This window comes from Canis lupus, chromosome 34, assembly GCF_011100685.1.
Source record: "Canis lupus familiaris isolate Mischka breed German Shepherd chromosome 34, alternate assembly UU_Cfam_GSD_1.0, whole genome shotgun sequence".
In the NCBI taxonomy this organism is placed as follows: Eukaryota; Metazoa; Chordata; class Mammalia; order Carnivora; family Canidae; genus Canis; species Canis lupus.
Window position 1 is genome coordinate 23,791,158 of NC_049255.1, and position 16,477 is coordinate 23,807,634.

At 35.1% G+C, this 16,477-nt stretch overlaps 1 long non-coding RNA gene across 1 annotated transcript in view; it reads left to right on the top strand.

Annotated features, from left to right (window-relative positions):
* Positions 1-16,477, top strand: part of LOC119867448 — a 352,855-nt gene that overhangs the window by 300,454 nt on the left and 35,924 nt on the right. The gene's annotated exons all lie outside the window — the stretch shown is intronic.

Genomic DNA, 16,477 nt, shown 5'->3' on the forward strand with positions numbered 1-16,477 from the left:
GTGGCTCAGCAGTTTGATGCCTCGTTCAGCCTGGGGTGTGATCCTGGAAACCCGGGATTGAGTCCCACTTCAGGCTCCCTGCATGGAGCCTGCTTCTCCCTCTGCCTGCCTTCTGTGTCTCTGCCTCTGTGTGTGTGTGTGTGTGTGTGTCTCATGAATAAATAAAATAAAATCTTTTTAAAAAATGGTTATCAAAATAAAAAGCTTGAATTTCAGTGAAATTCTAATTTTCTGTGACCTCACTCTGCTGATTTTCAAAATTACCTTGGCCTCATGCCAGCCAAAAAAATAAAAAAAAAAAAAAACACTTATGTGACACACTTTCTTGCTTAGGAACACTGAAAGTAAAAAGAATCCTTTGTTGATCAATTTTAGGTCAAGAATAGACCAGTTATCTTGTCTGGATTCCTTTATAATTTCAAATATTATATATGAGGTAACGAAGTACCAGAATTAACCTCTGTAAGGTCAAAAAACTTGTAACAACCTTTATTTAACTTACCAAACTGCTAGCATTGAGATTTGCTTTCCAAAATCCTACACTACAGTGAGTTGAGGAGGACCTTTGGACTTTAAGTTGCAAAACCTGAGAAACCTGATGTTTCAAGATAAATAAGAGTGTGAATGTTTACTGTAATCCCAGACTCAGGGCATGATCTGTAGTTATTGCTTCTACTGAGGCAATGCACACATATATGTATACACATTGATACATTAAAAATAATTAAAATCATGTAGTAAAGGGGGCAGTGAGAAGAAAGAAATGTGGAAAGAAATGATGTATTTAAAATATGCTGAAATAAATTGTGCTATCCAAACATGTAGGCCTAGTTTCTATTCTATTTAATTCAATGACATAATTTAAAAAAATATCTTCCTACTTTATCTTCTTCTCTTAATTGGCCTTTACAAAATACTGACACATCTCTGTGCTAACTGAAGAATATTCATTCTGTAACAGCTTGTCTTTTACTTATGTAGATTTCAAAGATGTCTTTGATTCAATTGTAGAAAAAAAAAGAGAGAGAGAGAGAGAATCTTGAAATTTTAATTATTCAGGATCAAAGCAATGGGTTTTGTGGAAAAGAATGAAATTTGATGGGCCATAAGATAATCAGCAGATCAAACATTAATGAGTATTTTAATATTTTATTACAGATTACAATAGAACATTTCAATAGAAATCTTTCCGCTATTTCTTCACATCAGGGAGGATCAGTTGGTTGATTTAATACTGAAGGTGTTTTCCAAAGTAGGGTCCACATTATGAAACAGGAGCTTGTGTTTTATGATGATGACTACAAGTACAGACATAGTTCCAAACAAGTCGCATACAACCTAAGTATTCTTATAAGTTTTCTCCATCCTGCTCTTGGTCACATTATTTGAGTTATTCTAACTTGAGCATTGATTCTATCCTCTAAAAGAAGTCATGTTTATATGTTCATAATCAAGTACCAAAAGATGAAGGTATGCCAGTAGAAACAATCATACAAAGTCCAAATCCATAAGTGTAGCACGTAGACTCTCAATCTCACTTCTTATTCCAGGTGTTCAAGAAATATGATAAATATTTAATTAAGTAATATACCTGAGGTGTTATTTTTAACTAATTTTCAAAGAGTATAAAGATAATGAAAAATGATTATAATATATCACTTTGGTACTTTTGTATTTTCTTAACCTCTGGACCTGACAGTCTTTCTCTGTGTAGCACTACATTCAAGATTATCCAGTATACACTATAGTACAGCAAAAATTTTATTTTAGAAGAAGGGAATGAGGATAGAAGCCAATTAATAATCCATTTAGAACATTTCTGGAAAAGATAATTATTTAATGGTTGATGTGGATATTTAGATACTTTGCTAAAATCTTCACACTTATTTGAATATTTTTAAAATAAGTCTTCACTGAAGCTGACTCTAGTTTTTCTAATTGATCATTAACATTCAATTATCTCCTGAAATGATCTTATAATTGGCTTCATATAAAGATCATGAAATTCTGACCAACAAAAACTCTTGAATAAATATGAGGTGCCACTTTCTCAATTCTCCAGTGCAAGTTCTGCCCACTGACTATTCCTAGATCTTGAGGCTTAATAACAGAAAAATGTTTGTATACACCCATAGAATATTATAGAATGATAAAATTTTTATAGATACTTTAAAATCTAATAAAAAGTTATTAACTTTGCCAAGAAATATTGAAAACTGAGAGGCACCATAAAATTTGAAAGTAGACTTAACAACAAATCTGCTCATAAAAAAGAAATCAGAGGAGAACATAGTTTTAAATCATGTGTCTAATAAGAGGCTAATATATAAGAACCAAACACGTAAAGACAAATAACCTAATTAAAAAGTGGGCAAAGGATTTGAATGGACATATTTCCAAAGAACATAGACAAAAGGCCAATAAGTACATGAAAAGGTGTTCAACATTAGAGAAAAACTACAATAAGATGTTACTTCACATTCACTAGGATGATTATAATAAAAAACATGAAGGATGTGTATAAATTGGAACCATCAAACATTGTATATGGGATTGAAAAATGGTGTAGTCCCTATGGAGAACAGTCTGGATATCTTCTGGAAAATTAAATGTGGATCTAAACTATGGCCTGGTAATTTCACTCCTAAGTATATACCCAAGAGGACCGAAAATGTAGGTCTACACAAAATCTGATATACAAATGTTTATTTGTTATTTGTGATACCCATAATATCTCAAAAGTGGAAATAGCCAAAATGTTCACTAACTGATAAATGGATAAGCAAAATGGGTAGCCCACAGCTAGCATTGTATTCAACATTGAAAAATTGAAAACTTTTCCTCTAAGACCAGGCATAAGACAAGGATGCCTGCTCTTGCTACTTTTATTCTAAGAAGTCCTAGCCAGAGCAATTAAAAAAACAAAAAGAAAAAATATATATCCAAATCAGAAAGAAATAGTAAAATTGTCTGTTTATAGATGACATGATAATCTTATATATAGAAATCCTGAAAACACCAAAAAATGCTTAGAACTAATAAGCAAATTCAGTAAAGCTGCAAGATATAAAATCTGTATACAAAAATCCATTGAATTTCTAGACACTAACAAACTATCTGAAAGAAAAGTTAAGAAAATATCCCATCCACCATTTATAATTACATCAAAAAGAATATAAAATATTTAAAAATAAGTTTAATCAAGGAGGTGAAAGATCTGTACAATGAAAACTATAAAATAATGGTGAAAGAAATTGAAGAAGACACAATATATGGAAAGCTATTCCATGTTCATGGGTTGGAATAATTATATTGTTAAAATGCCCATACAACCCAAAGAAATCTACAGATTCAATGTAATTTCTATCAAAATTCCAATGGCATTTTTAACAAAAACAACGAAATCGAGACCAGAAGAACTGTGGAACAGATCAACAGAACCAGGAGTTGGTTCTTTGAAAGAATTAATAAGATAGATAAACCATTAGCCAGCCTTATTAAAAAGAAGAGAGAGAAGACTCAAATTAATAAAATCATGAATGAGAAAGGAGAGATCACTACCAACACCAAGGAAATACAAACGATTTTAAAAACATATTATGAACAGCTATACGCCAATAAATTAGGCAATCTAGAAGAAATGGACGCATTCCTGGAAAGCCACAAACTACCAAAACTGGAACAGGAAGAAATAGAAAACCTGAACAGGCCAATAACCAGGGAGGAAATTGAAACAGTCATCAAAAACCTCCCAAGACACAAGAGTCCAGGGCCAGATGGCTTCCCAGGGGAATTTTATCAAACGTTTAAAGAAGAAATCATACCTATTCTCCTAAAGCTGTTTGGAAAGATAGAAAGAGATGGAGTACTTCCAAATTCGTTCTATGAGGCCAGCATCACCTTAATTCCAAAACCAGACAAAGACCCCACCAAAAAGGAGAATTACAGACCAATATCCCTGATGAACATGGATGCAAAAATTCTCAACAAGATACTGGCCAATAGGATCCAACAGTACATTAAGAAAATTATTCACCATGACCAAGTAGGATTTATCCCTGGGACACAAGGCTGGTTCAACACCCGTAAAACAATCAATGTGATTCATCATATCAGCAAGAGAAAAACCAAGAACCATATGATCCTCTCATTGGATGCAGAGAAAGCATTTGACAAAATACAGCATCCATTCCTGATCAAAACTCTTCAGAGTGTAGGGATAGAGGGAACATTCCTCGACATCTTAAAAGCCATCTATGAAAAGCCCACAGCAAATATCATTCTCAATGGGGAAGCACTGGGAGCCTTTCCCCTAAGATCAGGAACAAGACAGGGATGTCCACTCTCACCACTGCTGTTCAACATAGTACTGGAAGTCCTAGCCTCAGCAATCAGACAACAAAAAGACATTAAAGGCATTCAAATTGGCAGAGAAGAAGTCAAACTCTCCCTCTTCCTAAAACATATGTGGAAACACAAAAGACCCCAAATAAGTAAAGAATCTTGAGAAAGAAGAACAAAGCTGGAGGTAGCACATTTCCTGATTGTAAATATTTCCAAATTTATAGTAATTAAAATACTATATTATTAGTTTAAAAACAGACACAGAGGTCAAGGGACAGCCACATGCAAAAGAATGAAGTTGTATCCTTGTACACCACATACAAAAATCAACTTAAAATAGATTAAAGACCAAAAGAACCCATTCACCCTTGCTTGGGGGAGTCATGGTTTTGGAAGTTATTCCCCATGATCTCATTTGCTGCAAATAAAGTTTCCTTTGTGTAACAAAAATAAATAATAAAATAAAATAAGGATTTGAACATTATACCTGAAACTGTAGGGGCACCTGGGTAGTTCAACGGTGGAGCATCTGCCTTTGACTCAGGTCGTGATCCCGGGGTCCTAGGATCAAGTCCCACATCGAGCTCCCCACAGGGAGCCTACTTCTCCCTCTGCCTATGTCTCTGCCTCTCTCTCTCTGTGTCTTTCATGAAAAATAAATAAATAATCTTAAAAAAAGACCCAAAAGTCTAAAACTCTTAGAAGAAAAATTACACTGTAAGCTTTTTTACATTGGTCTTGGCAATGAGTTTTTGGGTTTGACATCAATACAAAAACAATAAAGGAAAAAAAGCAGATGGGGCTATGTCAAACTCTCGCATAGCAAAAAGAACCATTAAAAAAAGACAACCTAGGGAACCTAGGAAACTATGAAATAGAAGAAACTCTTTGCAACCACAAGACTATTAAAAGGTTAATATCCAAAATATATTAGTATCCAAGGTACTCATACAACTCAATAGCAGAAATTCAAATAATTTAAAAATGGGCAAAGGACCCTAAGTAGATATTTTTCTCAAAAAGACATACAAGTAACCAACAGGTACATGAAAAGTTGCTCAACATCACTAATACTTGGGGAAATGTAAATTAAGACCATAATGAGATATTACCTCATACCTGTTAGGATGTCTACTTTCAAAAAGACAAGAGAGCAAATGTTGACAAAGATATGAAGAAAAGTGAACCCTTGTACACCATAAGTGAGAATGCAAATGGGTGCAGCTGCTATGGAAAACAGTGTAGAGGTTCCTCATATCATCCAGCAGTCCCATTTCTAGGCATATATCCAGAGGAAGTAAAACCATTATCTCAAGGAGGGATGTATACTGGTATATTGAATTGCAGCATTCTTCACAAAAGTCAAGGTATAGCAACAACCTATGGATAAAAAAATGTGAGAGATGGAGTCACTGGGTGGCTCAGTTGGTTAAGCATCTATTTTTTTTTTTTAAATTTATTTATTCATGATAGTCACACGGAGAGAAAGAGAGAGGCAGAGACACAGGCAGAGGGAGAAGCAGGCTCCAAGCACCGGGAGCCCGATGTGGGATTCGATCCCAGGTCTCCAGGATCGCGCCCTGGGCCAAAGGCAGGCGCCAAACCGCTGCGCCACCCAGGGATCCCGGTTAAGCATCTATTGATTTTGGCTCAGGTCATGAGCTCAGGGTCCTAGGATCAAGCCCTGAAGTGGCTCCTGGCTCAGCAGGCAATCTACTGGAGATTCTCTCCCTCTTCCTCTGCCCCTCCCCTTGGTGTCTCTCTCTCTCTTTCAAATAAATAGAAATATTTTTTTTAAATGTAAACTATAACATACATAATGGAACATTATTTAGCCTTAAGAAAGAAGGAAATCTTGCTATTTGCAACAACATGAATAAGACTGGAGGGCATTATGCTAAGTATAGTTAGCAATATGCTAAGTGAAGTTAAGATCGAGAAAAAACAAATACTGTATGGTATCACTTTAACATGGGATCAAAAAAAGGAAAATCTAGCTCATAACCTCAGAGAGTAGAAAAATAGCTGCTAGGACCTAGAGAGTGGGGGAAATAAGGAGAGATTGGTTAAAGGATATAAACTTTCCATCATAAAATGAAGACATTCTGAGAATCTAATGTATATCATGTGACTCTGCTTGAAAATAGTATACTGAATAATTGAAATTTGCTAAGAGAGTAGAAACTAATTGTTCTCATACACACACGCAAACGTAACCATGTGAGGTGATGGATGTGTTAATTAACTTGATGGGTGGAATCTTCCACAATATGTGTGTATATAAAATCATCACATTGTACACTTTAAATATCTTACAACTTTATTTGGCAATTATACTTCAATAAAGTAGAAGAGGGAGCCAAAAATGTTAAGGCTCTCTACAAAGTCATATTTACAGTAAATATTGATGGATTTTGCAGCTATTTAATTTGTGTAAAGCAGTAAATGAGCTGTGGCATTATGACCCCATGGCAATTTGTACAGGATTTTCCATTACAGTCATGGGGTTGTATAGGGTTAATGATACCCAGAGACGCCAGCCTATAGCCCTCTGTCCTGGTAAGCAATATAGTCAACTCCCTTGACATAAGTGTCCAGACTTGGACCTTGCAGAAAACCTGAAATATTTCTTACAGAAATACCTATAATTACTTACTTTTAAAATTAGTCAATCTTGACATTGGCACCTAAGTTTTCTTTCTGGAATACAAATCTGATCATTGAAGAATAAATGTAGAACATATCAGATCCAGGGAGGGTTATCACCTGTATTGGTGTTTAGTTCTTCCCTTTTAAGTAGCTATGGTAATATCCCTGGGCTCTTAGCATACCAGGCTGTGTTTCTCTTCCAGTGGGTTTCCCTTTCTCTTTTGTATCCATTGTGGCTCCATGCTAGCTCTCCTGCTGGAGAAGCACAGAGGCAAGTTGTGTGGACCAGGTCAGGGCTAAGTTGTGGGTCCTGGGGCTCCTTTAGGCCCTCTGTTAATTCTCTGCTTCTATTTCTCTAGAGAAAGCAGGATTTTTTTATTTTATTTTATTTTATTTTTGCCTCATTGAAGTGGTAAATTCTAGCATTTTAGTTGAACATACTGGTAGAAAACAAAAACAAAAACAAAAACAAAAAAAACAAAAAACAAAACAGTTTCAGCCTCTGGCCAAATAAAGTAACCATTCTGTGTGATAAAAGAGAGCTTAATAGAGTAATGGCGTGTGGGGTCAAAGGCTTAGCTAACAAGAAAATACATATTTACTGGCCTTTGTGCATTTCTTTTTTCCTCAGGGACCATAAAAGGAGAAAGGGTATGCAGAAGGGCAGACCTAGCATTCACCCTTTCTCTAATAGTATTTAAATACTTAGGATCATCATAATAGTATATCTTGATTTCACTAAATCTCTAACATATGCCCTCCATCAATGCTGTGTATAAATGCTCTTCCTCCCTTTTATCTAACTGGAAAACTTCTCTTTCTTCTTCAAGCAATAAATTACATGTCCGTTTCCTTGGGAATGCTTTCAGAAAAAAAGAATAGTTTCTCAACAGCTTATACAAAACTACATTTTAGCTTTTATTAAATTGTACTTTAACTCCTTGCCTACCCAGCTGTCCACCTCACTTAACTGTGGGTTCCTTGAAGAAAGGAACTATCTCTAAATTCCCATAACCTAACCTAATTCATTTCACAAAATGCTTATAAAATGACTGAATAGTAAATAGTAATGGGTATGAAATGAGAACTTAAAGAAAGATGAGTTGAATGAATATTCAAGTGGGATTTTTGAGCCCTATTTCGTTTTTAAATATTTATTTATTTATTTGAGAGAGAGAGAAAGAGGACATGAGTGGAAGAGAGAGAGAGAGAGAATCTTAACTCCATACTGAGTGCAGAGCCTGACATGGGGCTTGATCTCATGACCCTAAGATCATGACCTGAGCCAAAACCAAGGGTCAGATGCTCAACCAACTATGCCATCCAGGCATCCCGAGCCCAATTTCTAAGCATACTTGCAATCAGAGATAGGGAAAGAGTCAAAAGATGGACTCATAAACCCGCTCTTCAGTCCCTCATCAAGATCTATCCTCTGTTTCATTTTAAAAACTATCTTCCACAACTCTTTTAAATACATACTTGTTTTTTTCTGTACAAGCCCCAAAGTTTTGCTTCAGTAGTTTTGCTCATGTTTTCCTTTAAAATGCTTTCCTAAAATCTGATGCACATTTAGTGTATCTCAAAAGCTTTTTCTCCACATTTCCTTGTTTCCCTCACCTCCATACCCAGAAAATGAATCTCAGTTATAGTTCACACAAATAACACGTTGTTTGTAACTTCTTGTAAAACATTTTTCTTACTGTTTCTTGTGCTATAGTCATTTGTAATGTTCACTGTAAAAGGACATGTAAATGTTAACTGTCTATTGCAGAGTAAGTTCTAGAGTAAAGGCTGTTCTCTTTATATTTGCATCACCTACTGGCCTGAGAACATAGAAAGTATTAAGTAATTTTTTTTGTGAAATTTAATTCATGCAACACTCTCTGATTTGAGTACCAAATAAAATACAAATTGTGTGATCTTGAGTGAGTCATTTTTTTTCTTTTTGTAGGCTTTTATTACTCTCATCTGTAAATTAATAGTATTAAATTAAAATATCCTTAATGCCTCTTCAGTCTCTAGTATTTTAAGTTTTAAATATTTTATTTTAACTATAAAAAACATTGTACATCTTTCCTTTTTCATCCCAGGATTAGAGTGCGGGTATAGAAAGTTTACATTTCCATATATCTAAAACACTTATCTTTTCCATGAATGAATTTGCCTTATAAATGTAAACTATTATTTTTAACAATCAGCTGTGAATACCATGAAAACTTGTGCATCAGGAATAAAACAGAGCCTAGAGGGAAAACTAAAAGAGGCAAAAATCAGATTACTTTTATGAATAACAATAATGCTATAGAGAAAGAAATTGACCCTTTCCAATGCTGCTTCTATTTTCCTTAGTATGATTGATTAATGAACTTAGGAGCATTAATATTTTAGATAATCTTCATTTTTCACTAAGGAGAGAGATGACAAATTTTGCTCAGCATATGAATCGAATAATGATAAAAAGTCACAAATTGATTATTTTAGTTCCATGTCCCTTGCTGAGTTGGTCTGTGACCTTGAGAATATATTTTTTAATGACCTGATTTATTCATTTGTACAAGGATAATATTTGCTACTTTTACAGTCCCTGAATATTAGATTTAGTTATGCTATGCAAAGAAGATTAGAATATCATGATGGAAAATACTCTTTTTGAAAAGACACTGTTAATTTAGAGGATAGTTGGGCCTCTGAAAAACTTGGGCTTTTTGTTGTTAATTGTTATTCTCAGCAACATTAATAACAAGATGTGAATCGATTCCTATCACTGTTATATCCATACTCTTCAGGAGGCATTTCTGTACTCTTTTTTTAGAAAATGATCATGCTCATCAGCTCACCCTTTGCCATTCCTCACATGCACCTCAAAAAAATGAATAATTCTTTCTTGGCATTGTATCTCCAATAGTTTATGATAGTTAATATCTGCCACTTGAGGGAATTTACTAATCGATATAAAATTAGTAGAGTCCTTTTCTTAACCTTCCCTGTTTTCCCAACAACTTTCAGCTTAGGGAACTGAAATACTTGCTTAGGGAACTCAATACTTGCTCGCTGAATTGAATCACATTTAGATTGATGGATTTAAATACTGGAAGCTTTTAATTAATATGGAGGCAGACTCTTTCTCTTAAATTTGCTCAGTTAGCTGATGAGGCAAACAAGCTTATTTGATATTCACAAAGGCTTCAAATCTGCCGACTGCAAATCACCCAAAGACAGCTGAAGTACAAAATCCCTTGGATTTATTGATGTCTGTGAATAGATGGAGCAAGTAAAACAGGGTGAGGAAAACCATTTACCTGCAAAATTGAAAGCAATGAAAATAAAGAGAAAAGATCTTGGAGCCTCCTAAAATAGAAACTATTATACTTATTATTATAGTTATTAACGATCCACTTTTTGGATTTCTTAAATCAATATTTCTCAAAGTATGGTACCCTAGTCTGGCACGGTAAGTTTCTCTCCATGAGGCAATCCTAAAGACATGCATTTTCAATAGACCATTTGGAAAAAAATAAAAAACAAAATAAAACTCTAGTCTTTACAGTCTATGTGGTATTGGGGAAGTGAGTTTTTCATTTCCCCAGAATAAATTATTGGCCTCAGTTCTCATGTCCCCCTGTATCTGCACCCATGTCATTGCCTCATTGTGGACTTCTCTGCGTCTTGACTGTTGCCTTAGCTACATGACTTGCTTTAGCCAAGAGAATATGAGTAGAAAAGCATACTATTTATGAACATAGGCCTTAAGAGTTGTGTATGGCTTTGCTTGATTTCTTCTGTGTCTGCCCTTGTTACAGGAACATGTCCGTTTAGTATATTGATCATATTAGACATGTGGAGCCCAACTGTTCTGCTGACCTACTGACAGGGGATAAGCAAAACCAGGCTATGTGCCACTGTGTGTAGTAGAACTGGGTCAGCCAAGCTTTAACCAACTCAGAGATTAAACTCAGAGTTTAATACTGTACTGAGATTTCATGATTGTTCTGAAGAAAAGGGTATCCAGTGAGCTCAGTCAGAGAAAGGAGGAGGACAGACAAGAGAATGATTTTCAGAATATCTCTCAGATCAAACTTTCATCACCTGTGAAAATTGTCTTTAAATGGTGAATTTAGACATTATAGTAGAAGTTAAAAAAAATGACTAGCCTATAAGAAAGATATTTCAGGGCACATCATATCTCTTCATTACTGTCAAAACATGCTACATGGGAACATAGTTACATAGTACATAGGTTGTGTTTCTATGAGTAAAAATAATGTTATTTATAAAATAACTGTCATTATTTATAAAATACTGTTATTATTAATTCTACTTTTTTTTTCTTTTAAAGATTTTTATTTTTTAAGTAATTTCTATACCCACTGTGGGGCTCGAGCTTACAAACCTGAGTTCAAGGGTTGTATGCTCTACCAACTAACCCCACCAGGCAGCCCTGGATTCTGCTTATATCAGCATGTCTGAAAGAGTACACTAGGATCTTTTAAGATAAAAAAATATATGTATATGTGTATACTAAGCACAGTAACAGACAATGTCAGCATTGACCTCTATAATCATTTAATTCTTCATTATAAGGATAGATTTAGAATTTCATGATATATGCCCAAGACATCAGTAGATGACAGTATCAGGGAAAAACATTATTATGGTAGTAACTTCTCCAGTTTAGTCTGTTTTCCCTGAACATGATAACTGTTATTTCCTGCATGTATTGAAATTAAATAAATTTATTGAATTTTCATAAGGAAGTATGAATAGGAGTCATTTTCTAGTTCCGTGTCTCTTAAAGCTTTTAGACAGTCATGAAAATGTAAAAAATAAACTACGCTCCACTATTTTCCGTGATTTGACTGCTCTGCTTCTCTTCCTTACATTTGTCTTTATCTATTAAGGTTATTACACAATTTTTCTCCTTTGGTCAATCATTATGTTGCATGGAATTGTTTATCTAGTGTTATATCAACTCTACATTCCTGGGATGTATTTCATATGGTTACCATGTGTTATTATTTTTAATTGTTTACTAGATTCAATTTTCTAATACTTTTTTTTTTAAGATTTTATTTATTTATTCATAGCGACACAGAGAGAGAGAGAGAGAGAGAGAGAGAGGCAGAGGAAGAAGCAAGCTCCATGCAGGGAGCCCGACGTGGGACTCGATCCCAGGTCTCCAGGATCACGCCCTGGGCTGCAGGCAGTGCCAAACCTCTGTGCCACCGGGGCTGCCCAATTTTCTAATACTTCATTGAGGATTTTAATGTCCACATTCCTGACTGATCTTGGCCAGGAATTTTCTTGAAGTGCCTGATTTACATCAGATTGCATTAAAACTCTGATTTTTTTAGTGTATTTTCATTTTAGCATGACTTAGTCTCAATACTGTAGTATTTAGAAATATGGAACGGAAAGATATGCTGCCTTACTGTTACATACAATAGTTTTTTAGTGAATAAAACAATGTTATAACTTGAAAATAAGAATTTTTCAAAATAATCTCTGGTTGTGACACCCTTACCCATTTACCATCTTTGTAGCTGAATCATATCCTATTTGTTTCAAATTTTTGAGTTACATCTTTGATTCTTTTTTAATCCCCAGTGGGTTGAGTTTATTTGTTGGTTGTTTCATCTGTTGATTGGCAGAAAAAAATATTATTTTAAACTGCATGTAGTCAAGCTGTATGGAAGGACATATCCCCAAAAGAAATCATTTTATTTATAAGGAGAATCACTGTATCAGAAAATGAGAGTCGTCAAAGCCCTTCTGATCAATAAGCTTTGATTGAGGGTAGACATACAAGGGGGCACATTCTATTCAGAAGTTATGTGGATGATCCAGGAATCAGAACACCATCAGTTTGATACCCTAAATTTAGAATATCACATTATTGTTTTGCTCATGCAGGGGAGTAGGAATATTTAAATATTTAAGAGCTTTTGCCTCAACTTTGTTGACCACAGCCGGGTATATACCTCCCCACCAAAGAGACAGCTTCACCTTCAGGAGCAGAAGTACATTTAGTCCAGTGGTCCAAGTTTCCCTGCCTCTGAACAGTGTTTGGATAAATATTGCTTATGTTTGCTTCAATGACTGCTTTTTCTAGATTGTGTCACTAAGGAAACCTCCCTCTGAATCAGGATTTTTATTTAAATATATTTAATACATTAAAGAAGATTAGATACATTTTACTGGTCTGGGAAAAATTGTGTCTCTTCCAAATGGGTTTACATAGTCATAGGCCTACAGGGAGATTCATTAGATACTATATTTTCTGTTTGATTCTCAGAATCCAAACTTATTTTCCACATCTTCAAATTTACAGGAGTGTATCATCATAATATTAAGATATAAGAATAGTTATCAGTAGTGTATTCCTTTAAAATCTATTATAAATTGGGACAGAGAGAAGAAATATTTAATGAGTAGTGCTGAAAATTGTTTACTTGAAAAATATGAATCTAAAGCTCAATTCACAGCATTCACTAAAGCTATTTTAAGTTGATTAAAGAGATAAAAACAAGGTAAAAATAAACAACACACAAGATGTATGAATAAACTTATTTTGTTTCAAGTCATTAAATGACCTCTGGGTAACATAACAACGTTTACAAGGTATTGGCAAATTCGGGAGAAAAATTGATCACCAAGGTCTAGGGTAGGCCTGAAATCTGGATTACTGGATTACTGGATATCTCAGTCAGGACCTCTTGAATGATCTCATTGGAATACTGCAGCAAAATCAATCAACTCCCCTCTCCTTTTGTTTCTGAGTCATTCTACTCAAAGTTTATTTTATTTTATTTTTAAAGATTTTATTTATTTAATAGAGAGAGAGAGCATGAGCAGGGGAAGGAGCAGAGGGAGGGAGAAGCAGACTTTGCTGAGCAGGGAGCCAGACATGGGGCTCAATCCCAAGACCCCAGGTCATGACCTGAGCAGAAGGAAGATGATTAACTGACTGAGTTACCCAGGCACCCTCTACTTGAAGTTTATATTCTGTGGAGAAGGAATTAAGCATGTTTTGGCTTTGTTCTGAGTACTTCTTTTGAGGAGCCAGCATGTTAACTGAACAAATGTATGATTTCTTCCTCCATGTTCTAAGGTTAGCAATATTAGATTTAAAGAAAACTCAAGTTCTCTAATGGAAAGTATTGCAAGATTAGGGAGTATGTTTAATCCTGGGGAGTGTTTTTCACAGTTTTGAAATCACATTTTCTGATTTATTTTTTAAATGAGTAATAAATCTAGTCATTTCATTTACAATTTTCTCTGTTGCTATGCCTTCATGCTCAATGGATTTCTAAGTCCAGAAGGAAGAGGACTATCATTTAATAGCCTCCTGAAACCCTAAACCAAAAATCTGAGCAAATCTTAGGTATATGGGAAAGGGGGTTAGCCTTATGGATCAACCTAAAAAGTGTTTAAGAATACTAGTATGACCCCAGTGCATTTATTTATTTTTTATTTAAATTCAATTAGCCAACATATAGTACATCATTAGTTTCAAATGTAGTGTTCAATAATGTATTAGTTGCATATAACACCCAGTGCTCATCACATTATGTGCCCTCCTTAATGCCCATTACCCAATTACCCCAACCACCCATCACCCACCTCCTCTCTAACAATCCTTAGTTTGTTTCTCAGAGTTAAGAGTCTCTCATGGTTTGTCCCCATCTCTGATTTCTTCCCATTAGGTTTTCTCTCTCTTCCCCTATGATCCAGCCCTTTCTAGCCCGCCAGGTCTCTCTGGATGGGTCAGCTGCCAGTCTAATATTTCTTACCCCTATATGTTAAGGAATTCTCATCTCAAGCTGCTTTCAGGATTTTCTCTTTATCTCTGAAATTTGCAAGCTTTACTATTATATGTCAGTGTGTTGATCTATCTTTATTGATTTTGGGAGGCATCCTCTCTACCTCTTAGACTTCAATGCCTATTTCCTTCTCCAGATGGGAAGTTCTCAGCTATGGTTTGCTCAAATATCCCTTTTATCCCTCTGTCTCTCTCTCATCTCCCTTGGGGACCCTCAATAATTCTCATATTGTTTTGTTTTATGGCATTACTGATTTTTCAAAGCTTCCTCTTGTGGTTCATTACTTGTTTTTCTCTCTTTTCCTCAGCTTCCTTCCTTTCCATCAACTTGTCTTCCATGTCACTTACTCTCTCTTCTGCCTCATTTACCCTAGGGCTTAGAGCATCCAATTTAGCCTGAATCTCAGTTAGAGCATTTTAAATTTTGGCCTGATTAGATTTAATGTCTGCACTAAAAGATTCTCTCATGTCTTTTATGCTTCTTTCAAGCCCAGCTAGCATCTTTATAATTGTTATCCTGAATTTCAGCTCTGACATCTTACTTATAACCATATCAATTAGATCTGTGACAGAAAGTATTAACCTCTGTTTCTTTCTTTTGTTGTGAATTCCTCCTTCTAGTCATTTTTCCCAGAGAAGAACACTTGAACAAGTCAACAAAATCTAAAATATCAATCCCAACTCAAGCTAAATACACACTAGACAAATGCAAAGAGGTTGGAAACAAAGTAAGAAAAGAAAAAGAAAGGGGGAAAAAAGGAGCGGGAGAAAGAGAGAATATAATTTGCCAGGTGGACAAAACAGGATGATGCATTTGGTCCTGAGTGTATTTTGGTCTGTGTGTTAGAAGATGCTAAATCCAATTTTTCTTTGTAAAGAAAGCAAAACTTAAATATATATATATATATATATATATATATATATATATATTTATTTATTTATATATATATATATATAACTAAAATTGAAAACAGTAAAAGGAAGTAAAAAAATGAAGAATATATCTATAATATTTAAATGTAAAAATGAAATTTTGAAAAAGACTCAAAAACAAAGAGTTGATAAAATTAGAAACTATTTGAAAAGGAAAAGAGGAAAAAAGAAAAGGAAAATTTTAAACTGAAATATAAATGAATCATGAGAAAAAAAAAAACTCAAATTTTGTGTACTATTTCCCCCTAGAGCTGAACTTTTGCAGTCCTGTGTGCTCTAATCAATTGGTGTTGCTTGTTCTTCCACCTGGTGTTCGGGGGAAAGGCCTGCTGCATTTTCTCAGGTGTCTTCATCTGGGCAGAGTTGTACCACCTCTTGCCAGGGACCAGGGCTCAGTGTAAGCTGTTTCTGGTTTTCCCATGTGGTTTCTGTTCCCTGAAGGCTTTCCGTGCCTCTTTAGAAAATGAGTATTAAAATGGCCATGCCCTGAAGCTGAAAGATAGTGGTCTTCTTTCTTCAGTAAACCTTCAGGGATAAGTTGTCTTCACTTTTGTGTGTGCCACACTCTGCAGATTCTTGTGGTGTGCATCTGCACAGATCCTCCCCGGGCAAAGGCAGAGGATCACGTTTCTAACCTTTGCAGTACCCCTAAGGAGAGCAGTCTTCCAGTCATGCACATTCATGTGCTGCACCTCCCAGGGGAAGGTGGAGGGCTACTGCTTTTTTGTCCTT